Genomic DNA, 25009 nt, shown 5'->3' on the forward strand with positions numbered 1-25009 from the left:
CGTGAGATTCTGAGCGTGGGGCTCATCACGTAAATGCAATATGGGGTTTTTTGTGAATTTTCTTCTTACTTATATATGCTCTGTCATGTTTCCGATCCTTAGCTCAGGAATATTTCGAAGTCTTACTGCAGCAATTGTTTCCTCTTTATCTATTAGAATTGCTCTGGAACAATATGACATTAATATCAATAGTGAGTACCGAAGAAGATTTAACGATGAGCTGTACGAGCTATACGCAGAAATCAACATAGCCCAGCGAATTAAAACGCAGCGGCTGCGCTGGCTATGTCATGTTATGCGAATGGAAGATGACGCTTCGGCCAAGAAAGTGTTTCTATCGGAACCCGCCTATGCAACAGAGGTAGTGAGCGGCCCCACTCCGCTGGAAGGACCAGGTGGAAAACAATTTAAACTCCTTGGTGTGACCAATAGGCGCCGGTTGGCAGAGCGATGAAGCATGGTCTTCGGGCACTAAGCTAAGGAAACCTTGAGTGACTATTTGCTCCACAACAGTATTCAGTCCAGTATATTATTTTGGACTACACTTTACAGGACCCAAACAGGAAAGGTAACGGTTTAAAAATTAGCTGCACGAGATTTGTAAACCAAAATGGAATTTTTCAGAATATGCCATTAGTTCTGAGAACTTGAAAAGTAAACTTATCATCTTAGGCTCACTTGCAGAACTTTTGCTTATGGGGTAGCTCAAAATGTATTTGAAGGAAAAAGTTCCACGTAAAATGTTTCTAGTAACGATTATTAGTTTTCGTTGGCGAGTATCGCAGAAGTTTGAATGCTGGGCTTTATGCATATATCAAAATAGTCGAGCGCATTAATTCGCTGGATAGGCGAATGTGGAAGAAGCTCCGATTCGCTGAAAGCACCAGGTGGCGCATCGAAGAAGAGACATATGACCATTTTCATTCCTTCATTCCTAGCAGGAGAGATTGCAGTACTTTTTTTTAGGTATGTTTATGGACAGCTTAGCCTCGGCGCAGCTAAACTTAGCGATATTATTTAATGTGGTATCACAACGGACCGTAAAAGTATTCAAGTGCGCTACTGCCACCCAACCTAACCTATCAAAGTCGAACGAAATAGCTCAACTTAATGAACGCTACACCCAAACTTCAAAGTTTCAAAATGTTTAGAAAATGGGTGGAGTTAAAAGTTTTATTTTTTTTAATTATTTTTAGAAACCAGCACTATGGACACAATCTATCAATATGAGATCTCTATTGACGGACAAGTTTAACCTAAACTTTATTCTGTGCAAAAGCAAAAAGTACTTTTGATCAAAAAGTTGCCCTAGGACGACGATTGGTAGGACGGCTAATTAAAAGAATTGTTTGAAAAAATATTAAAGCATTCCCCTGAAACGAAAAATGGTTGATCTTTAAAATATGTAATCGATTCTTTCAATAAGAGGATTGCCGCTCTCTGACAGGGCTGCCAGTATTGTCGATTTGTCGCAAATCTGGTGATTTTTTACAAATCTGAACGACTAAAATATTAAAATTTCCAAACGCTACTTTTTTCATCTTTTTTATTTTTACTGCAAGTGCACTAGTTTCTAAAAAAAAGCTCCTGTTTTGATGTGGTGGAGGTGATGCTTAGTTTTTAGTTTGGGTTTTCATCGCAACTCTTTCGACAACTTAAATGGACTAATTGTAGACTAGCAAGACTCGTATCTGAACTACTCATGTTCTTCTGAAAAATTCAATCCGATAATAGGTACCTAATTCATTTAGATTCATGAAAAGTACCCAGACTTCGAAACAGCTCAAGCCCGTCCTCACTAACTCACATAGTGGGTGTTATAACCATCATAGCCGCTCTTTTTGCATAAATATGTATGTGTGTACATACACACTTTCCCATTCTAATTTTAATTTAATAATTAAAGAAAAAGTCGTAGGAAGACGGCTAAAATATTACGTTTTTGAAAGCCAAAAATTAGTAGGTACATAATACATTTGTTATTATAGATGTACATATCTACATACATACGTATATCTATGCATGTACTGTTCCAGCTTGCCCTTGTTTCTACACTTTATAAGTCAATAAAATAATCAATTCAAAAAAGTTTCTATTCGTTTGATCACAAAGAAGTTAAAGCGAAAATAAACGAAGAAAGTCTATAGCATTTATGCACATATACATACATATGTCCATACATATGTACATGCATGCCGTACGTAGAGACTTACAAACACAGACTTTTCATCTGTAGTTATGTAGGTATGTATATTCTATTAATTTACCAATAATCGGAAAATTGTTGGCTAAAGTGAAAAACAAGCACACATACACACAAGAGACCATATCAATTACATTTCGTACTTCGTTTAGTCTTTTATATATTTACATACATAAATAAGCATATAAATTTATTATCCTCCCTGGAAGTTATAAATTTCCCAGTATTTTTATGAGAGAGCATATGCAAACCACGCCCGCTTCTGTATCTATCCCTGTCTATAACTTGCGTCCACTCACACATGTTTGTTGTTGTAACATCAGCAAATATATATTAATCAAAGCAACAACAACAATGATTTTTGTTAGCGCACGGAAATTGCTTCATAATTGAATTACTTAATATCTCAGTTAGCTATGTCGCTGTCTGGTTAGTTGGTTTTCTTGTTTGCCTTTTTCAGACATTGTCCTCCGTTGATGAGAACGATTATGAGCATTGTCTCAATGTGTTGGCGACAGCAAATAAATTTGTGCACTCAACTAGAAAAATGTGAAATTAGGTACATATGAATGTTCATGTTCGTTAGTCATTTTCTTGGAACTTGGTGTACGTACAAAAGTGAGGGTGCAGAAAATTTGGAGTCGCTTGTTCCTCAAACGGTTGTGTGCTCACTGGACGTTAGTTCGGCCATTTTTTTGAGCTTTGTTTATATTTACCATTAGATATTCAATTCACCGTTTCATAAATGGCTTCAAGATATAATGCTTTCTCCCTTTCGCTTACTCATTTTATGCAGCAATAATAATTTTTCACTACTTTTGCACCACTTGTTTCCGAAATGAATGTGAGAACACGAGGATGAGGTGGAATCGTGGTTGCCGATGTATCGAAATACGTAGTAAGTAGTTGCGTACTGCAGGTGCTTCGTTACATGCATGTACATACATATGTATATATATTTATAGACAAAGATGGCTGTGTGTACACTATGCTGGGAGTGAGTACTCAATCCAATTGAAAATACATACCTACATATATCCCATATCTTACATGCCTCTTACGAAGAACGCAAATATTCGTACGTCCAAGCTAAACTCGAAGCCCACACGGATTGTGTAGAATGTATGTAGTGGTCGTTGAGCCTTGGGCTGGGTTTTGAAGGAATTCGGCGCTAACAATGAAGCTACAACATATGCTAGCGCAATTACGTAATTCGGTCTTTTAACATAGGTAGGTACATACATATATAGTTTTGTAATATTACTCAAATCGGTAATTCTATACGACAGCATGACACTGCTAATACACGTACAAAAATATCGAGAGAGGTGTTAAACGATGCGCTTTGACATCGGTATTAATAATCCGATGCCGGAAAAAAAAAATTTAACTCCTTCAAAAGATATTAACGAAAAACCGAAAAATTACCCACGGGTCCCTCCGAAACTGGGGGTGGTATCCATAGTATTTTTGCGCAGAACACCTTTCTGCGTGGGCGGCCTTCGGCCGCGCTTATAAAAAATTACCTTGGGTGGATCCAACACCGGTTTGGAGACCAAAACTATATCCGCGCAAAACTATATCCGCGCAAAACACTTATGTTCACAATTTTTTTTTTTTGGCGGGTACAACAACATTACAACAACCACATGAAAATCGCCAACTTCAACTGCAAATATCTCCGGACAGAGATAAAATTTTTATTTCCCGGCTTCGGATTATTGTTGTCGAGATTAATGCGCGTCTTTGACACCTCTTTCGATATTTTTGGACGCGTATTAGCAGTGTCATGCTGTCGTATAGAATTACCCTCAAATCTAATAAATTATCAAAAAGAAATCAACGCGCGTATAGTCCCTTATTCCTTGACCTAGAAAAAAACCTTGAATCCCTTTGGGGCCCTCACCTTGCTATTTAAGCGTGATATTCCCAGATAAAGCTTATTTTGGCACGAAACCGTTACTCCCCGCTATAAAACATCAATGGGGAGTAACATCTAAGATCACTACTCGAAGCCCAATCACCCCTTTAGGTTTGATCTTTACCAACCTACTAAGAAAGAAATATTCGTTTCCAAAATATTGGTTTGTTGCTTTAGCTTTGCATAGTTTCATATCCTAGACAAAATACACATTTTGCAATTGTGCTCATTGTTGTCTGCTTTAGGTTAGGTTAGGTTGAACTGGCCGATCCATGAGGACCTCACATAGACTGATTCAGTCCGTAGTGTTACCAGAATCAGAATTTGTTTTAACGACCAAACTGAAAAACCCTATCAAAAACCAGGACCTATGTTATAAAATAACTCCGTCCTCTTGGCAAATACTAGAAGCTTCCTAGGACTTAAGCCACTTGCTGTTTCTAGATCTGACAGCTGTATCACTCCTAATAACTGTAGTCTTATCCTAGCAAGTGCAGGGTACGAGCACAGAACGTGTTCGATCGTTTCCTCCTCCAACTCGCACTTCCGCTATCACTGACCAAGCCTAATTTAAAGGCATGTGATGCCAGAAGGCAGCGTCCAGTCAGAATACCCTTCATGAGTCTACAGTCCTCTCTTTTTAATGATAGAAGCAACTTTGTTAGTCTAAGATTGTAAGACCTGCACATAATCTTCGACACTTTACAGCCCCGCGCTTGAACCCACGCCTTTCCCGCTTGGTCGACCATGTGCACCTCTCGCCGTCGCTTAGTCTCGCCCAGTCTAATTGGGACGTCTACGGAGCAAGCTTCAAGGGATGCGCCCTTTTTAACTAGTTCGTCCGGTTTTTCATTCCCATCTATTCCCATATGCCCTAGGACCCAATATAGATGTGTGCTTCTCCCTATCCCAATTCTCTCCAGAGACTGCTTACACTCTAACACGCATTTAGATTCTGCTTGACTGTCAATATAAAAGTTAACATGGTTGCAGCTTAAGCTATTCTCTTTCGGGGGTTCTACTGCTTTGGTTACGGCTAATATATCCGCTTGGAAAACGCTACAGTAATCCGGCAGCCTGTAGGGTTTGCTTATTTCCGGATCAGCACAGTATACCGCAGACCTACTCCTTCCACTACTTTGGAACCATCTGTGTACACATATATCGCCTCGTCCGCCATTTGCGCATCCTTTCGCCAACCGTCCACCTCTATTGTGGCCTTAAGATCTCCCTCGAAGCGCAGATAGGGAATCAGGTAGTCTGTTCGTCTTGTGATTGATGACGCTATACTACTATGGCCATATAGTCGGCGCTCAAGCTGCCCCGAGGCACCGAGCCTGGTTGCAGTTGTTAACGCTATGTTCTTTGCTACCAGGTCTACATGTGGAATGTGCAGAATGGTATACAGTGCAGCTGTCGGGGTTGTTTTCAGGGCTCCCGTAATGCTAAGCATTGATAGTCTGCATACCCCCTCTAAATTTTTGAGGTATGTTGTTTTTTGTGTGGCTTTCCACCAAACAAGAACTCCGTAGTATAGAATAGGGCTTACAATCGCTGTATAGTTGCTACCTCGCTATTGGGGCCCATCTGTCTTACAGCTTTGGGCCTACTTGTCTTGTCTGTGCGACTGCCCTGCCTCGCGGCTCTAGGACTGGGACCTTTCTGCCTCTTGAAAGCAGGCTTGTCGCCTTCCGCCGAACGTTGCCTCTTCATTCTGCCATTCGACGCTTCTTCCTCCTCGTACCGGTTGCAGAACCGGGGGTTTCTCGCAGCAAACCTTTTGAACTGCCTTCGACCTACTTCTACCGCCTCATGGGCCCATTCCAAGCTCTCGATCTCCACTTATGTTGGGTCGACCACTGCTCCCAAGCGTTGTACAATTCTTAGTGCTGCACGGTACTGCGAGAGAGCTCTTTTACTTCCTCTGCTCCGTACCCTTCTCCACTCTTCTACTCCGTTTTCATTTGTGTGCTTCTCCACACGGAGTTCATTGAATCAGCACTACTCTCGCTCCCCGAGTCCGACGCATCGTTTAATGCGTATTTGTCGTCCTTTGCTTGCGACTCAGTCCTCCTCTTATCATCGTCCTTATTACAATCAGGTAATGAGTCGTTCATCTTGGTCGTACAACCACCTGCCCGACAAGGCGGGCTCAGCGGTCCAGTATTATATACGGGGAAAGAACCGTCCGCCACAGCAGCGCCCCTTACTGTGGTAAGGCCATAAATACTTCCCGAGGTGGCCCGGTATCGGACTCCGTTCGAATACGGCCGAATTTATCCCCTCGCTGCAAATCGTACAATAGGCACGGTCCGCATAACACCCTGGATTAGGGGGTTGGCAGTTCTTGGTAACCGGCATCCCGCTGCCCTCCTATGAGGCGACGGTGTAGATGTAGATGTCAGTCCTAAACAGCTCCGCCTCATAGTCGGGCGCTATGGAGTTCGGCTAAGCCCTCACACCAACGACAAAGTGCCTACCCTAGTGAGGGGTTATCTGCTTTAAGTTAGTGAATGTTATGTATATATGTATATAAATAGTTGACCTTTGAAGGATACTTATATAAAGAATTTGATCCATGACTCGGGAAATTTTGTAAATCGATAATATGGTATGAGATATAAGGTCCGGCCATGATGGAAACACTACCATGTTTCACGATCTTTACAGTGCACATACTAAGGGATGTACATATTCTGTATTAATCGGCCTTCTTACAAATTCGCGGCGTCTTTTAGAACCGAACATGACCATTTCGCCCTTGTCGATCCATAAAATAATGCTCCGTTTCGCTATCGGCTAATCAGAGTAGGCTGTGGCAAACTCCATCCTATAAGCAATGTGCTTTTTGGTGATTATAGGTACGTTCCGCGAGTTTATGGCAGGCAATTCGCTTTCGAATAATCTTCTTATAGTTGCACTGTTCAGCCCAATGTGTTATTTAATCTCTCTGGAGCTGATAAATGGGTCTTATTTTGGTAGTTGATAAATGTTCAGGTCAATGCGAACGAGTTTTGCTCATTCATGCCCACAGTTTTTATTTTTTTTTTTTTAACTTTAGAGCATGTGCGACTATTCATTCCGAGTCAACCTTTAGACCGCATTTGTTAAATAAAGTGAGTTTCAAACTTTCAACGGAGGTAAAATACCTCGGCGCAATCTTGGACAGTAAGCTTAACTGGAACAAATACGTCGAGGACAAAACCAGGAAGGCGATAACCGCCCCCTATGCTTCTATGGCAGCCGTATGGAAGATGTGGGGTCTAAGGCCCAGTATATTACACTGGCTATACACCGCGGTCGTAAGACCTATTTTATTCTACGGCATCACAGTATGGTGGCCGGCACTTGAAAAGAACAGTTTAGTTTCGAGGGTGACCAGGGTGCATTGTCAGCAGCAATGCTCATTTGAGGGGCACTCCCGTCCACACACACAAGGGCCCTAGAAGTCATGCTCAACCTCCTTCCGGTAGACGTATATATTAGAGGTTTACGCCATCACTCTATCGGCATCGGCGGCGTAGTTTCTATTATATACCGGCGGCGGCGGCGTGGGCGGCGTACGCCGGTGTTCTTACTTTAAAAAGCTTGATTTTTCTATTTTAAAAAAATATATTTAGGAAAGGTTTTGTATGTATGCATTTAGGGAAAACAAGGTGTTGGTGATTTCGGAAAGATCTGGGATTTTTGCCTCAAGATCTCGCAGACCGTTCAAAAATGTTCAGGAGTAGCTCCTTACGGAGGGATTGTCCCTCGTTCACTTGCTCCCCAGAGGCTTCGAACCTAACCCCGGTCTTTGGAATCGGTACTGCTGCATCTGCTGAAAAGAAATAGAGACATAAAATAGTCACACTTTTGTCTGTATATCTCGTGAAAAGCGTAGTTTCACCTAGAGTTAACTCCCAATAGTCGTCGCGAACACAATTTCTTTAAATCATTTGTGGCTCCTTGGCGGTCACGCACAAAGGCGACTTACGGTTGCTATTAATGTTTTTTCGACTGTTTTTAAGAGCTACAATTCCCGATGTGCGAACAGTAGCAATCCCGACCACCAGTCGCTACAACGCCTTCTGACACTCACACCATATGCCAGCACAGAAGCTATAGGACTGCGACTTCGAACTCATGTCTTCGTCCACGTAACTTTCCTGGAAGCTCTAGCTCCGAAGACTTTCCAACGGATGCTTTTGTCGCGCTATGCTGTCAAGCTACATCAGAGAAACACCTTGAAACGTTAGGGAGTGACTATTCGGCCAAAGATGCCGCCCTCGAAATCATAAGCAGTCTAAGTGGATGTCATTGCGTAATGGGTGAAAATCGTATAATCCTCGGCGCATCTACATAATTAAAATTTTACAAAGACCCTGGGTAAAATTTTTAAAAATGTAGACCAAAGTTTGTAGACTTTTGTATTCACAACATTGATTTCAATCATCTTCGTTAAATCAAAACGATATTTTAGAATGAAAGTCGACCGATTTTAAGTTGAAAGATCTAACGGCATCTCTTTTGGGTATTTTGCTTTTTATAACAACTTGAGGAAAATTTGAAAACATGTTCGACTTGGGACAGTTTATTTAAATTCATTATTAATTTTTTGAAAAAAGAATATGCAAAGTGGGCATATAAATTTATTATATAACTTTTCTTTTAGTGTTTTGTTTTAATAACTTGGTAAATTGGGTTATGCAAAGCCCGTGTTAATCTGACATCGAAAACGCCTGTTTTTAAAATAACTTTTGAACAGTTAGAAAGAGTTAAATTTCGCAATTGGCAGTGATGCGCATCCGTTGATACCACTTTCGACCATATCCGACCAATTTTCAACGTGAACAATAAATGGCCTAAACAGTCTTAAACGAGTAGAAAATATAGTAACGCGACGGACGTCGCCGCCGTCTATGGACAACAAGTCCTCGATCAGAAGCCCAGAGAGGCACGTATGGGATAACGCCACTAACCTAGACCCAGAGTGCACGACCATCTTCACGGATGGCTACAAGCTCTATGGTAATGTGGGCAGTGGAATCTACTCAGAGGATCTTTCACTTTCCCTAGGTCTGCCAAGCCACTGTAGCGTCTTCCAGGCGGAATTAACTGCAATAACGGAGGCCGCCCATTGGCTGCTATCTAAGAACCCTACATCAGCAGTGAAGCGGCAATAAAAGTCAACCAAGGCAAGAACACTTTATCAAAATTGGCAATATAATGTAGACAGACCCTAAACGAACTTGCATCGCGGTACGAGACAAATGAATGTTTGAATAATTATTTCATCGAGTGCTTAGCAGAACTTGGATCTGCGGAAATAGAAAATATTCTACGCTACATCAGAAGGTCAAATTCGTTCAAATTCCTACACATCTAAAGGAGGAAGTGCTATAACCCACGCAGTGGTATCACAATGGGCCGGCGGCCTAAGTGTGTCCCTCACATTTGTGGGGGGCAGCCACTTTAACCAAACCTAACCTAATGTGCGACTATTTACGATTTGACCTTTTCTGACATTTTATTTTATTGAAGTTTACAACCCAGTTTGTTGGGAAACATCAATTTTGATGGTTTTTTGGACTTTCAAATTGTAAATAATAAATGAGAATAATGATAAAATTACTTTCCTAGCCGGACCATTCTCTTTCATTCGCATAACATGGCCTAGCCAGCGTAACCGCTGCGTTTTCGCTGAACTAGGTTGATGTCTGCGTAAAGCTCATAGAGCTCATCAATACGTCGTATTCGGTACTCACCGTCACCAATACGTAGAGGTTCGTAAATCTTTGGAAGAACTTTTCTTTCCAATACTCCCAGAGCCTTTCATCTGATGTTGTCATGGTCCATGCTTCTTCATCATATAGCAGGACGGGTAGAGCATGATTTTCGTTGTAATAGCATGTATTTGTGGCCACCGTGGTATGATGGTAGCGTGCTCCGCCTACCACACCGTATGCCCTGGGTTCACACCCCGGGCAAAGCAACATCAAAATTTTAGAAATACAGTTTTTCAATTAGAAGAAAATTTTTCTAAGCGGGGCCGCCCCTCGGCAGTGTTTGGCAAGCGCTCCGGGTGTATTTCTGCCATGAAAAGCTCTCAGTGAAGACTCATCTGTCTTGCAGATGCCGTTCGGAGTCGGCATAAAACATTTAGGTTCCGTCCGGCCAATTTGTAGGGAAAATCAAGAAGAGCACGACGCAAATTGGAAGAAAGCTCGGCCTTAGATCTCTTCGGAGGTTATCGCGCCTTACATTTATTTATTTAGCATGTATTGGCAAGAGTGTTTCTTCGCTGGTTTTCAGAGGTGGTGTTGTTCAATGAAACCGCACTGGGTTAATGACATGTACAACATTTCCAACTAAGCTTAAGTTTTCCATACCGATAAAAAACTTGAAAAAATACACAAAAAGCCAAGGTTACTTTTTTAGAAAAAGGTGGTAAGAACAAAGCTGGTAAAAACAAAACGCTGCACTTAATTTTTGGAACAGTGCTTAGATACCCTGCAGTCATTAACCAAAGTAGTCAGCAGTTCAGTAGTTCATTAATTGGAATTTCATACTAGTTTGTGTTTGAATAGCTACTTCACTAGAGTTTGAACTAGAGTTTTTAACTGACAAGAATTTTATGGGGGGTTTCTCAAAACCTAGCAGAATAAAACAGGGTGGCGCAGCTTCTAATTAATGTGTACATATCAAAGCTCCGTTCTCCACCCTATGCTTTCTGCTTTTTTCGCCTTGCGCGATCTGAAATTATCGTCGACCAGTTCCACGGCCACTCTAAGACGTGGAAGGAACAGATGACGCAAATATTGTCAGTCATCCAAAGAACTGTGGTGTAACGCTCGACAGTACTTTTACCTTCAAGGCACATGCCACCGAAATTGCATCTTAAGTACAAAGTCGCAAGAAAATATCCGAGCCGCTTGCCGGCAGCACAACTTAAAATGCGATTCGTCGGCAGCTCATATGCTGTAAATTGGAGCTCAATACATAGAATGACTTCGGCCGATGATCAGATAAGTTTTATTCAAAAGAATATAAGTATCCTCTTTGACCAATTTGTTCCGCTTGTAACAAGGTCAGCTGGGTCCAAGAGGCATCCATGGTTTAACAATTTTATAAAGCAGCTAATAGGAAAACGCAACAAAGCTTATCTGAGTTGGAAACAAAATCGATCAGAGAGAGCTTATAATGATTACAAGAAACTGAGAAGAGACGTGACAAAAACAATTAAGAGGCAAAAAAGAAAGTATTATGAATATCAGTTCAGTACAGCCATTGGCTCACAGAAGACGTGGAAGCAGATCCGCGAAATTGGCATTGGAAAAAAAAACTACACATATCGCCGAATCGGTTAATGTAGATGAGTTAAACGCAACCTTTGCAAATACCCCCGCCCCCACCCCCTTCTCAACTTAATATTAACTATAATCGTTATAGTTCTGGTGCAAGTGTTACCTTACCCGTTTTTGCCTTTCAATGCGTCGATGAATGCGATGTGGTCGAGTCCATTATCTCAATCAAGTCAAGCGCCGTTGACCTTGATGGTGTTCATCCTAAGCTCGTAAAATGTATCCTGCCAAAAATTCTTTCATAAATCGTTTACGCTTTCAACTCCATTTTAACTACATCAGTTTATCCTAAATGCTGGACAAAAGCTAAAATTATTGCTGTTCAGAAACCAAATGGTGACTTTCGACCCATTGCTATTCTGCCTTTTCTTTCTAAGGTTTTCGAACGCGTGATGCATCGACAGATAAATAGTTTTGTCCATAACAACTCCCTGATAAGCCCGCATCAGTCGGGATTCAGAACAAGCAGGAGCTGTATCACAGCGCTATTCAGCGTTTCAGATGATATTAGAAGAAATATGGATAAGGACCATGTAACGTTCCTCACACTCTTGGACCACTCGAAGGCATTTGACTCAGTTGACCTTACTTTACTATGCTTAAAACTTAAAACGCTTTTCAATTTCTCAGCTCCAGCCTTGGAGCTAGTAAATACGTATCTTCGTGAGAGATATCAAGCAGTAAGCGTCGGTAGCTCCATGTCAAACTTTCTAAGTGTAGCCAAGGGGGTCCCCCAAGGATCTATACTTGGACCCTTATTATTCGTTCTATATATAAATGACCTGCCTGAAATTCTTAAATATAGTAAAGTGCACGTTTATGCAGACGACGTTCAAGTATATTTAAGCGGGCCCTCAGCCTCCATTAATAACTGCGTACGAAATTTAAACTCCGATCTATGTCTCATAAATAAATGGGCTAGTGATAACGGGCTAGTCTTAAACCCAAGTAAGTCTAAATGCATCGCTATTTATAAAAAAACCATTAACATAGATCAGTTCCCCAAAATAGCACTGAACAATGCTCCGATAAACTTTGTCGACACGGCAAAAAATCTTGGTGTCATTTTTAACAGAACATTAACTTGGAATAATCATATCCTTCCTACAATAGGCAAAGTATATGGCAGGTTACGAACACTATGGACCACACAACACTTCACACCAGTTAAAATTAGATTGCTTCAGGCAAAGTCTTACTTGTTACCATCATTGCTGTATGGCTGCGAAGTTTTTTAATGTAATTTACAATAACATAGCACGCCATATTTATGGTATACGTCCTTATTAACATATTTCCGAATATGCTCATAAGATATACAATATAACATTCGAAAATCTGCTTAAATTTAGATGCATATCACTCCTTCACAGAATAGTGTTGTTTAAGGAGCCTGCCTATCTATACGAAAGACTTCAGCTAGCACGGTCGGTGCGATCATCTCAACTACTCCATACAAGATATGGCTCACGAATTTCTGAGCGTCAATTTTTTGTTATAACAGTAGGTCTCTGGAATGTTTTGCCTTTGGAGATTAGAAGCATTTCTAACATAATGCACTTCAAAAGGAAACTATTGAGTCATCTTGCTTAACATGTTGAAATACTTTTAAAAATCCTTCACTCTTTTTTCTTTTCTCTTCTCCTTTCAAATCTTATATCTTTCTCTCTAAAATTAAACACATTTAATATTATGTTATTTTAATACCAAACACTGTAAATAAAACTTATGGTTGTTGTGTTTGGAATTTATAAATAAAAAAATTAAAAAAACAAATTAAAAAAAAAATATGCTACGCGTTTCCAGTTTGGTCGCCTGACTTAAAAAACACTAACTGGAAAAGGCTGCTGGTGTGCAAAAATACTGCACTCAGAAACACCACGGAATGTCTTATGATCACTGACAACATAATTAATGAGGCAAAAGAGCTCAACTTAAAGGAGCATAATGAAATGCCGAACAGACAGTGTTTGTTGAATTGTCACAAAGCGGGCCAACTACGTTATGGGTACTGTAACAGGTCAAACCCACATATCGCACGCTTAGATCAAAACAGAAATCAGTTAAAACAAGTAAAGGTGCCTAAGTTCGGGTGTTACCGAACATTATATACTCAGCGTGAGCTTCAATTGCACATTTCATTTCAGATAAATTACTTTTCTACATAACACGTGGCACCGCCCGTTTAAAAAAAAAAAATCTCCCCATTTCCTCTTACAATAAAACTTGCTAAGTGAAATATCCTTGATTCAAAACTATTTTTTTCTAAGTTATAGCTTATTATTCTAGTCTACGACCCTTTTAAACTTGGCCGGATGGGACCTACACGTTTTATGCCGACTCCGAACGGCATCTGCAAGGCAGATGAGTTTTCACTAAGAGCTTTTCATGGCAGAAATGCACCCGGAGCGCTTGCCAAACACTGCCGAGGGGCGACCCCGCTTAGAAAAATTTTCTTCTAATTGAAAAACTTTACTTCTAAAATTTTGATGTTGTCCGGGGTGTGAACCCAGGGCATACGGTGTGGTAGGCGGAGCACGCTACCATCACACCACGGTGGCCGCCAATATCTAAGTTGCCGTGGTCTTTAACCGATCCCGTCCATTTTTACTAGAAATATATTCCGCTATAAGAAAAATATGTGTACACAATTTCACTACGATATGTTAATATTTCTTTGAGTTGTGGCTCCCGAAACATAGAAAGTTGCTTGGTCATAAAAGGGGCGGTGCCACACCCATTTTTAAAAATTATAGTGTTTTCCAATTTAATGTTATAACTCAATTTAGAAGGTAAAATTCTATTGATATAAAGCTCCTTTTTGCAATTATATAGCTTATTTTATTCGTCGACGACCCTTTTAAAAATCTTTTATATAAAAGTGGACGTGGTCCTTAACCGATTTCGTTAATTTTTCTGCAAAGCATTCCTTATAGTAAAGGCAACCTCTCTGCCGAATTTTGTTACGATAGGTTTAACGATTTTTGATTTATGATTATTAATATTTGTAAAATTGATTTTATCACAAGTGGGCGGTGCCACGCCCATTTTTTTAAATTTGTATCAAGAGTCCCAATATCAGTCTACACGTCAATATTCATCATTTTAGGTGTATTTTTAACTAAATAATCAGGTTTTTTGTGTTTTCCGAAATGTTATATATATAAAAAGTGGGCGTGGTTATTATCCGATTTCGCTCATTTTCAATACCAATCTATTCTGGGTCCAGATAAGCTCGTGTACCAAATTTGGTGAACATATCTCAATATTTACTCAAATTATCGTGCTAACGGACAGACGGACGCACATAGCTCTATCAAATTGTTTTTCGACACTGATGATTATGATATACGGAAGTCTATATCTATCTCAATTCCTTTATACCTGTACAATAGGCCGGGTCGATTTAAGGGGAGGCAAAAAAATCGTCCATTGCTCTGTGAAAATCATATTGTAGGGATCAAAATAAGAAACTTTGCTGAAGGAACCATACCTCTAAAACGAATTCTGATGTCCCCCCCCCCCCCCCTTTGGGTCGTAGGGGCGAATTTTGAAAAATCCCACTTTGAAATGCCTATGTTTTTTTCTTTTTGGAGTTTATTTTTCTCTTTTGAAATTTATTTAGTCAGAACATATGTAAATGAAAAAATGAATTTAACTTAGTAAGAAAAGAAATTAAAAAAAATTATTAGAAATTAGCGTTTTTACAATCCCCTTTTAAAACCAAGGCATCACTGTGACACAATTGCAGATCGTAAAATTGCTTGTGTTGTTTTTTTAAGCCACCACAAGACACAGCAGGTAGAATTGAAATTGCCCCTACCCAAAAGTTCGACCCACAGGGGGGACATCAGAATTCGTTTTAGAGGTATGGTTCCTTCGGTAAAGTTTCTTATTTTGATCCCTAGAATACGATTTTCACAGAGCACTGAGCGATTTTTAAATCGACCCGCCCTACTGTACAACCAACCGTTATTCAATTGAAGTTAATAAAAAACGCGAAAAAGCAAGCTCCCTTTTATTTTTCATTCAGAAAGAAACATTGGGGCTATTCACGTAGGCGTGCTCATCGGGCTATTTGCTTATGTGGTTATATTTTTTAGCCTATTACAAAAACAAATAACACTAGATAGAAACAATTTTAAAGCACTTAACATAATTTAATATTCATGGCAACGTGAGTGGACCAATAATTTTGTATGAGTTGAACCATATTGAACCGCCGGAATGACTTAACCAACAAAATGAAATGTTAACAGTAATTTTGGTGAAAAAGTTATAAAAGGCAACAAATGTAGCGCTGATATCAATATTGCTTTGGCCATTTTCGCTAAATTGACTTCTATTAAATATAAAAAATTTCACATTTTGTCGCTTTAGTCTTGTGGGCCAGCCATATATATGTATCTAATGTAACGCATGAGATTTATTAGTAATTAAATGGTGGCGGAAATTAAACAAACTATCACAACGTCCACCGCGTTGTGTCTTAATTTCTCAAATATCCACAAATAGTGCAAAGGTGGGAAATATAGCAATCGATTTTAAATTCTTCCTGTCCTGAAACTTACCAAATACTTCAGAACCCGATGACAATGCAATTAAAGGGGAGAAAGCTTTCGGTAGGTGGAGCACAGAAAGAGATATTTAAAAAAAAAAGGATTTAGCAGTATTACAGATGAATTTTAAGTATTTTCCCGATAATATAGACACCTGAAGTTCACAACCCAGCTTAGAACGCAATGAAAATGCAATATTTATAATGAAATTTTCTGCTAGATGAAAATGGGATCAACAAATTCAGACGTCTTTAGACGAAATGTACAGAGCCGGAGGAATATTGCAATAGAATTTTAAGTTCCGTCTCATTGAGCTAAAATTTGAAACCTCACTCATAGTTCACAGCACCAAGACAATTCATCAAAATGATATGAATGAAATTTCTGCTGGACGGGGTCTTGCGTTTGATTTTATACTAGTCTGCCGGGAAGTAAGATATAAACTTGAAATTTTAAATACGATTCGGCGGACTCACTAGTCGATATATTTAAAAAAGTTGCCGAGGCAGGTAGAAGTAAATAATTTTAGTAAGTGATCAGTGAAAACCACCCACGTTTCTGAATGAACACATATCTAGACAAACATTTAATTTGACAATACCTGCTTATGAATCTACGAACTATAAATACAAGACAAACGACAACAACAGATCAGAACGAAAAATGACACTGATGATGGCGCAACGCTGAAACCGGTTTGTCTCCAAACCAAATTTGAAAAGGGATGACGAAAAATCGTTCTAATATCTATACATGAATAATGGATTCCTTACATTTGTACCATATACGTTATTTCGTTATAAAAGTTTTACTACTTAATATCCTGAAAATGCTTTAGTCTAAAAATCAATCTTTCTTTACCTTTGCCTAAGACCGGGCCTTTCAGTAGTTGGTTAATCTAAGCTTAAACTAAGTTTGCTTAAACTCTAGTCAAATTTAATCTCCAGTTAAACTACTGAGCAGTTTTTCAGTCACAGTTTAAGGCCACCTTTGGGGTAGGCTTTTTTGTACGGCAACATTGGTTTTTTATTATCTAGATAACTTGTAGATAAAGCAGCTGGATTTTGTTAGCCCAGCAAACATTTAAAAGACATTTCTCCAGCGAAATATACATCTAGTTCCGGAGGTGATATACAACATCATTATCTAGTTATTCTTAAACCAGATAGTTTTCGAAATCCAACTTCATTCTCCAATCACTATCCAACCTTTGAGAAATTTTGTAAAATTTATAGTTCTCGAGTTGATCTCCAACGTCATTAGAATTTTCAAATTATTATCCAACCTTTGAGAAATTTTGAGAAATGTACAGTTCTCAAATGAATATTCAACACGTTTCTTTAGTTGATATCCTACTGTTACGAATGTTAGCAACACTAAGGGGTACTGCCATCTCTATGCTGATGCTAAGCAGTGACGTGAATGCACATCAATAGTTTAATCATTTTGTCTACACCTATGTACGTACACGCAGCGGAGAAGAGATGCACAAACACATGCAGACATCTTATCTGCGATGCTCCTAAAGGTATGCAATTATAATTGTGGAAGTGTCGTTCACACATACAAGCGCACGGGGTATGAGAGAAGCTATACAAATTATACATCTGTAGTTGTAGCTGAGAAATTTATAACTAACTAGTAAGTTCTGGAATTAGAAAAGCCTCGAAATATGCAACGAGGAAATCAGACAGTATAAAAAGGCGAAAACAGTAGAGGCGAGTTTCAGTTTTCATTTAAGCTATCAGTCAGTTTGGTTATTAAGCAAGCTAGTTGGAAAGTATAAGTGTTATTGTGAAATACTTTAATAAAGGCCATTTTTCCATTATTCAATATTGGAGTTATTTATTCAACAGATTAGCGATACCAACGTTGGCAGAAGATTGCAAATAAGGGGAATTGTCGCAAATTCGTTACACTACATTGGATATCGAGTTCAGGCAAGGTGGTACTACCAAAGCCAACAGCTATTTATTTGAGAAATAAATACTTGATTGAAAGCAGTAATGACGCGTAAGTAATCAAAAATAAATTAAATATATTTTATTTTATTTTCGTGAAAATACTGAAAAAAAGACCAGTTAAAGAACCACAATTTGGGAACTATCATTTTTTCAACTTACGTAATAGCATTTTTCGCTTTATAAAAAATTGCCTCTTTTGCTGAGTACGATATGATTCTAGAGTTGAGCCACTGTTTTAAAAAAATTCTTGAGATTTTAGAAGTATGTCTATCAACATGAGCTCTAATGGTACTCAAGCCCAAATGCTTGTTGGGTATATTCAGCGCCATTTCGAACGAACGCAAATCACCGATAGGTTAACTAGAGTTTAACCCTGCCAGATCGGCCGCTTAAGCTCAGCTTAAACTTCAGATAACTGAAAAACTGCAGAATAAGTTTAAGCGTAGTTTAACTGACAAACTGAGTTGAACTTGTACTGGAAAACCGGGCCCAAGTTAAGCAAATCCATTACCTCATAGCAAATTCATTGCTTTTCCGTCACAAGTGCTTACCAATATAAATATTGAATGTTCCATCCACACGTGTGTTTGTATATCTACATCTGCAAGGTGTGTTTCCATTAAACGCCATAGAGCGTACAATAACTGTTGACAACCCTAATCTGCATGCCAAAAAGGGCATTGAGGATCTCTCTGTAATTAAAAAATTAAATACAATTCAACACGAGGCAATCCCGCAATAGTCTTCACTAACCCCGCTGAGTTTGTGGCTACCCAACAAAGCACTACACTACTCTGATGATCACATAAAATTACACCAATTATTATTTTTAGTGATTTTTCACTATTTAATTGGGATGGTGTTTATTCTTTTATGCTTCAATAACCAGCAGCTCATAAGCGTTACGAATAGCGGTAGTGATGGAGGGAAATAATGTTTGGAGTGGACCATATGTAGTGATGTGAAATACAATGGCAGCATGAAATATGAAGACAATTGAATTGTAAGCCCTTGAGCACGGTATCCAGATTAAAAGAAAACGCTGGATGCAGAACGCAACTCGAACTAAATTTTGTAAAGAAAATTAATAATAAAAAGGAAAATACCTACTCTCAATACAAAAGTTCTTAAAAATGAGGAAAGCAGCTATTACAATAGAGAAAAATAATGGTATATGGTATTTCGCCATAAAAATCCTTTCCTTAATCTGACCAGGTGTTTTTCTAAAAAATTAAAACTACTTTTTTCTTTGGTTATAGGAATAGTTTTCTTAATAGGGGAGACAATTTTGTAAACAAAATTCAAAAAGTAAATTGTGTAACTACCGCTGCCGTGGATTTTTGTTCGAAGTGGTCAACTTTACAGTCGTGTGCTCTTGTTCACTGAGCTAACTCATACATGTAAATATTGTGAGAAACATTCAATCAATTATCCTTGATTGAAAAAGTTGAAGAAAAATGTTTCCTTAAATTAATGAAAAATTTTATACAAAAAAATTAGGATTTCTTACTCGTTCAGTTGACATTTTAATCAATTCAAAGAGAAAAGCTCAAGTTTGGCTCGGAAGGGGAGCATTTATGATCTGGATACCGGGCTTTAGAGGAATTTCTTTAGAATACAACTTTGCAATCAATATGCTTTTAGTCAGTTGATATAAATCTAATGAAAAGTTATTTCCTTCTAGAGAAATTCTGATGAAAAACTGGAAACGTTTGAAGAATAATTTTCAATTTTCTTAAGTTTTTGCAAGGTTTAATCGTGGTAGTTAGGTGCATATATTAGGGCAAGACGGCCCTAAGATTGACAAAGAACTTTTCTATAAAAAAATTAAATTAGTACCCCAAGTTTCGTTTTGTTGTTTATAAAAAAAATATTAAAAATCATTTTGTTGAGAGTAAAGTCACGTCAACTATGTCAATGACTTTTCAGAAATTTTCTGGCAATTTTGAGCATCTGTGGACAACGATGAAACAAAAATACACCTTGCACAGCTTTTCCGAATGTTTTTATATTTTATTTTAAAAGGAATGCAGTTTTTGAAAGAAAAATTAGTAACTCGTGATTCGTTTGCTCAATTTTGATCAAGTTTTTGTTTAAGGCTTGGTTTCCTTTCGAAATCAGCCGCTGCATAGCGGTCGAGTATGTTGTCAAAAATGTTGCAGTGTAAAAGTAATTAACGGTGAAGTTCACCGTAACGGTTTATAGCGGCATTGCATAAAATATTACGACCGTCATGATGGTAGAAACTAGTTCATCACCCTTTTCCACCATATTGTCAAAGCGGTGAAATTGAAATTATTTATAAGAAACACAACATTTTTGAATAAAATTTTTTTTCTTATAAAATAATAAAAAAAAAACTAAGAAAAACACGCAAAAATGCAAAATTAAATTTTGAGAATCGTCTGCCGTAACTGTTCGTAGTTTCCTACAAAGCGGTGCCGCTGAAAACGGTGAGTATACCGGCCGCTCTTTAGCGGTAGTAATATAGCGGCACCGCTTTTGGAGGAAACCAAGCCTTTCAGGTTGTGGCCTTACAATAAAATTGTTTGCAAAAAATGTACAGATAAAATCCCTTATTCATAAGTCGCTTCAGATTTTATTGTCAAGTTGAGTTGTAAGGTCCAAACTATACTTTGTGCGCAAACACGTATGTAGATATATAAAATTTTTTTTTTTCAAAAATCCATCCAAATCTATGAAATATTTTCGCTTACATTTAGAGTAATACGTGAGTAGTTTTTATTTCGTACTACAATCTTTTAAAAGCGAAAATCATAGAAAAGTCACTAAGTGCCTACATCTAATAACGAATAAATAATATTCGAAGAGTGAAATTTTTTCCGACAAAATATCCGAAGAATCGATCAACTAGTTCACCAATGCATCAAATGATTCAAGAAGAAATAAACAAGTGCATGACTCTCTATGAAGAGCTTTATTCCGAAACTGCAGATACAACATATAAAAGCGACGAAGTGGATCATGAGCTTGGAGTACATCCGCTAATAATTTTTTTTTATGATTCATTTTTCTAGGTGTACTTAGATTAGGTTAAACTGGCCGATCAATAAGGTCTTCACATATACTGAATGTGTCCATGGTGTTACCAGAATTCCTGATAGCTGTGCCACTCCTAATAGCTGGAGTTTTACCACAAGAAGTGCTCTATCGTTTCCTCCTGCACACCTGCTATCACTGACGAGACCTTATTTAAAGGCATGCGACGCCAGACGGCAAAATCCGTCAAGAATACATCATGAGCTTATAGTCCTCTTTTTTTTTTAGTGATAAGGGTAACTTTGTAATTTTAAGGTTGCAGCCCCGCGCTTAGCTCCACGCCTTTCTTACTTAGTTATTCATGCGCAAGTGTCGCCTTCTTTTAATAGCACAATCTATTTGGGACGTCTACAGTGCACGCTCCCAGGGATGGCTATTTTTAGCTAGCTCATCCCCATTTTCATGTAAATACATATATTCCCACACTACCAGGAACCCAATATAGATGTATATTTCTCCCAATTTCGATATTTTCTAGGGGTTTCTTACGTTCTATTACACTTTAATACGTTGTGTTATGCGAGATGATTGTCCTGATTAGCTGTCAATATAAAAAGTTGACTCGACTGCAATTAAAATTGTCGATGGGTATCGCCTATGCCATCGAAGCAAAGGAACGGAATAAGGTAGTCTGTTTGTTCAACATTAGTCCCCGCTATACTACCATGACCGTATGGTCTGCGCCCAAGCTGCCCCAAGGCATTGGGTCTCGTTTCAGTTCTTAAAGTTATGTTCTTCGCCACAAGGTATACAGCTTTGATGGGCATAACGGCATACGATGCAGCCGTCGGGGTTGCTTTCACGGCTTCCGTTATGCTAAGCATTGATAGCCAGCAAAAGTTTGCTTTGCAGTATACTCTCTTACAAGAAACAAAAGAGCCCAACGATCTTTTCGCAGCCAAACCAAAATCAATATTAATAATATAACCTTATTAATCTTCGAAGTATAGACCGTGCAGAATACATGGTAAAAGTAAACTGCTCATATTAGTCACTAGTTTGTGTTGCTATTGTATTGCACAACGCTGTATCTGTATGTTTATTGTACAATGTACATAGTCACAAGGTGATGTGTAGAAGTTAGAATAAATTTGTATGCAATAAGAAGATCACGGTACTGACTGCCACTTGTCCATCAATTTAATATATACTACATTTCCTAAACTACCTATTTTATACAAATATGCATGGATGTATGTGTGTGAATATGGTTTGTATTAGTGAAGGAAATGTGAAAAATTGTTTGAAACAATGAAATGCCCTAATTTGTATTTTCATTGGAAGTGATGAATGGAAGAAATTGTGGCGCAATGAAAATGTCGAAAACTTAATTAAAATCTCGTAAATAAATTAAGAAATGAACAAATCAAAAAGGGCCAAAGTTATAGTTGAATATGCTCCTTTTGTATGTGTGTGGATGTAATATACTTATCGTGATTATTAGAATTGAAACACTTAACAGCACTACTTACTGCGCAGGTCCACAGCGAAATGCTACTGCCACTGTCGGCGCTTTTTAGTATCTATTGATGCCGCCGCACTGTTAATAACATCATCATTTCTACCGTTCTACTAACTTTAAACTCATTCATTCTCAAAATATTAAGTTATTTTAGATGAGGACAGCTCCAAATTGTTTTCTTGCCTTACCAACTGTAAAACATGAAAGAAATACATAAAAAATGAGTCGCTTTTGGGCGCAAAGCAATAAAAATGACTAATGGCAGTTAATTTCCCCTGTCGAGCCTCATTCGTTCTGCGCCCTAATAGGCGTATACGGAACACAAACACCGAGAGCTCCGCTGCGTTGCCCAGCACTGCTGCAGACGGTGGTGCGGCACAAAGGCCACATTCACATAAGCATAATCATAATCGATATATGTATGTATGTACACACGTTTGGAAACGCTAGGGATGTCACGAATAAAGATATATTATTGAATAAAACTAGCATTAAACATACAAAACTAGGACTCTAAAGAGGAATTTTAGGTATTGTCGGAAAAGCACAGAACTCCAACTTGACATTACTCACAAATAATTTGCTTATTTAACGACCGTTATTTCTGTCTCTGAATTCATTATTAAGACTTATTTGTTTTCTTACAACTTACCTATACACGAAAAAAAATGGGGGGCCTATATCGAATGCCATTCAGTAGCCCCTAGCGTTTTTTTCGTATCGTCTACGGACTTTTTCAATAGCCTTGTTTAATCTGGAACTTAGAATTCCTTACGTGTTTTTAATTCATCTTCTTTATAAAAACAGATTTCGATATGCATCACATGAAGCTTGCAATGATCTCTTGGGCATTTCTTCAAATGTCCAAGGCGACCCGGATGTGATGAGTGACAATGAGAGCGTTGAGCATCGATTTCTCGAAAATGTAATGTATCTAATATTTTTTGTTTGTCTTGGTTCCAGGAATACGTCGCCAAATTGTTTATACACAATTTTCAATTACCCTGTACATAAAAAAAAAAAAACATATACATATAACTTATGAAGCTATAATGTTAGATAAACAAATTTATAATGTCGACTCAAAGTACCGACTAAACAATTTTAAAATGTGGGCATGACACCATCTACTTAGGCCACGCATACCTGTTAGAAAAGCTTTGCGCAGAGTTTCGGTAGCGATATCGCGAGAACGGTTAATGATATGGTAAAGAAATTTGGAATCCATCATTCCCATTCAAAGCAGAGCTACGCTAGATTACGAAAGTCGGATGAAAAGTACTCCCACGTTCTTATAAACAGTGATGTTATATGAAATAGAGCCAGGTACTTTCATACAACTTGGTGTATGAAAAACTGTCCGGTCAAGGGAGGTGTCCGCCTATTAGATGGAGTTTCTCTGCATATAGAAAAGAACGTTCCTTTTATAAATATTCAACAAGTTTTTTTTTGAAATGTTCACAATTGAAAAATAGCAATGAATTTATTTTTACATTAAGTAAAAGAACGGCGTTCAAATTTTTCGCAAGACCGAGGTATTATAAAATACCTCAAACAAGTTAGAAATACTTTTATTTACATAATTGCATGTGAATGCGAATACGATGTTGAATATTCGCAACATCCCTAGTACTTATACAAATTGCTCAAAAGTCAGTAAAATGCTGCGCGGGCTGTTAGAGAAGATTGATAAATTTTTATTTGTAACAAGTTAATTTCTATGTTGCCACAAATGCTTTCAAAATTATATCTACATAGCATTTAAGGTGTTTACATACGTATACATACATACATGTAGATATTTATATACAAAAGCATTAGGTGAAGAAAATTTGTTCGAATAGAAAAGGTGCGCAGCTGAACCACTCCAGCACTGACCAATTCTGTTTATACATACCTACCTACATACATATGTACTTATGAATGTCTACTCATTTGTAGATTTGTAACTACCGGATGCCAGCAATCACCCAATTTAATTACAATACTGAATATTAGGGCGGGAGTGGGGGTGGGAATATGAAATCGAGCACGGTCATCAAGAAAGTGTGTACTTGTGTATGTATGTATGTCTATTTAAAATGTATGCTACTCCCAAATACTATTCAAATTATAGTGCTTTTCTACCCTCAATTTCGTTAGATATGTAGGTACCTTTTTTTATGAGTTTTTTCTTATTATCCCGCCTTCTTTCATTTGATTCCATCTCATTGCACCTTTTCATTATATTAAGACATAAATGGGGTAATTTGTTTGCCACTTACAAAAATTAACTTGTTTTGTTTATAAAAATGAGTTAATTAAAATCCCTGGTCGAAAGTGCTTTTTTAAGTTATTTCCACTTGCTTGATTCAACATACTTCTATACAAATAAAATGCATAAACAACCGTTCAACCGTTTTTAAATACTTGCGCCAAGGCACGAAAAACGCCCAAAACCAAGTAGATAGAAATACTAGGAAAATTAGCCAATTTAGCAAATCTTATCGCTACCATC

This window comes from Eurosta solidaginis, chromosome 4, assembly GCF_040869045.1.
Source record: "Eurosta solidaginis isolate ZX-2024a chromosome 4, ASM4086904v1, whole genome shotgun sequence".
NCBI lineage: Eukaryota > Metazoa > Arthropoda > Insecta > Diptera > Tephritidae > Eurosta > Eurosta solidaginis.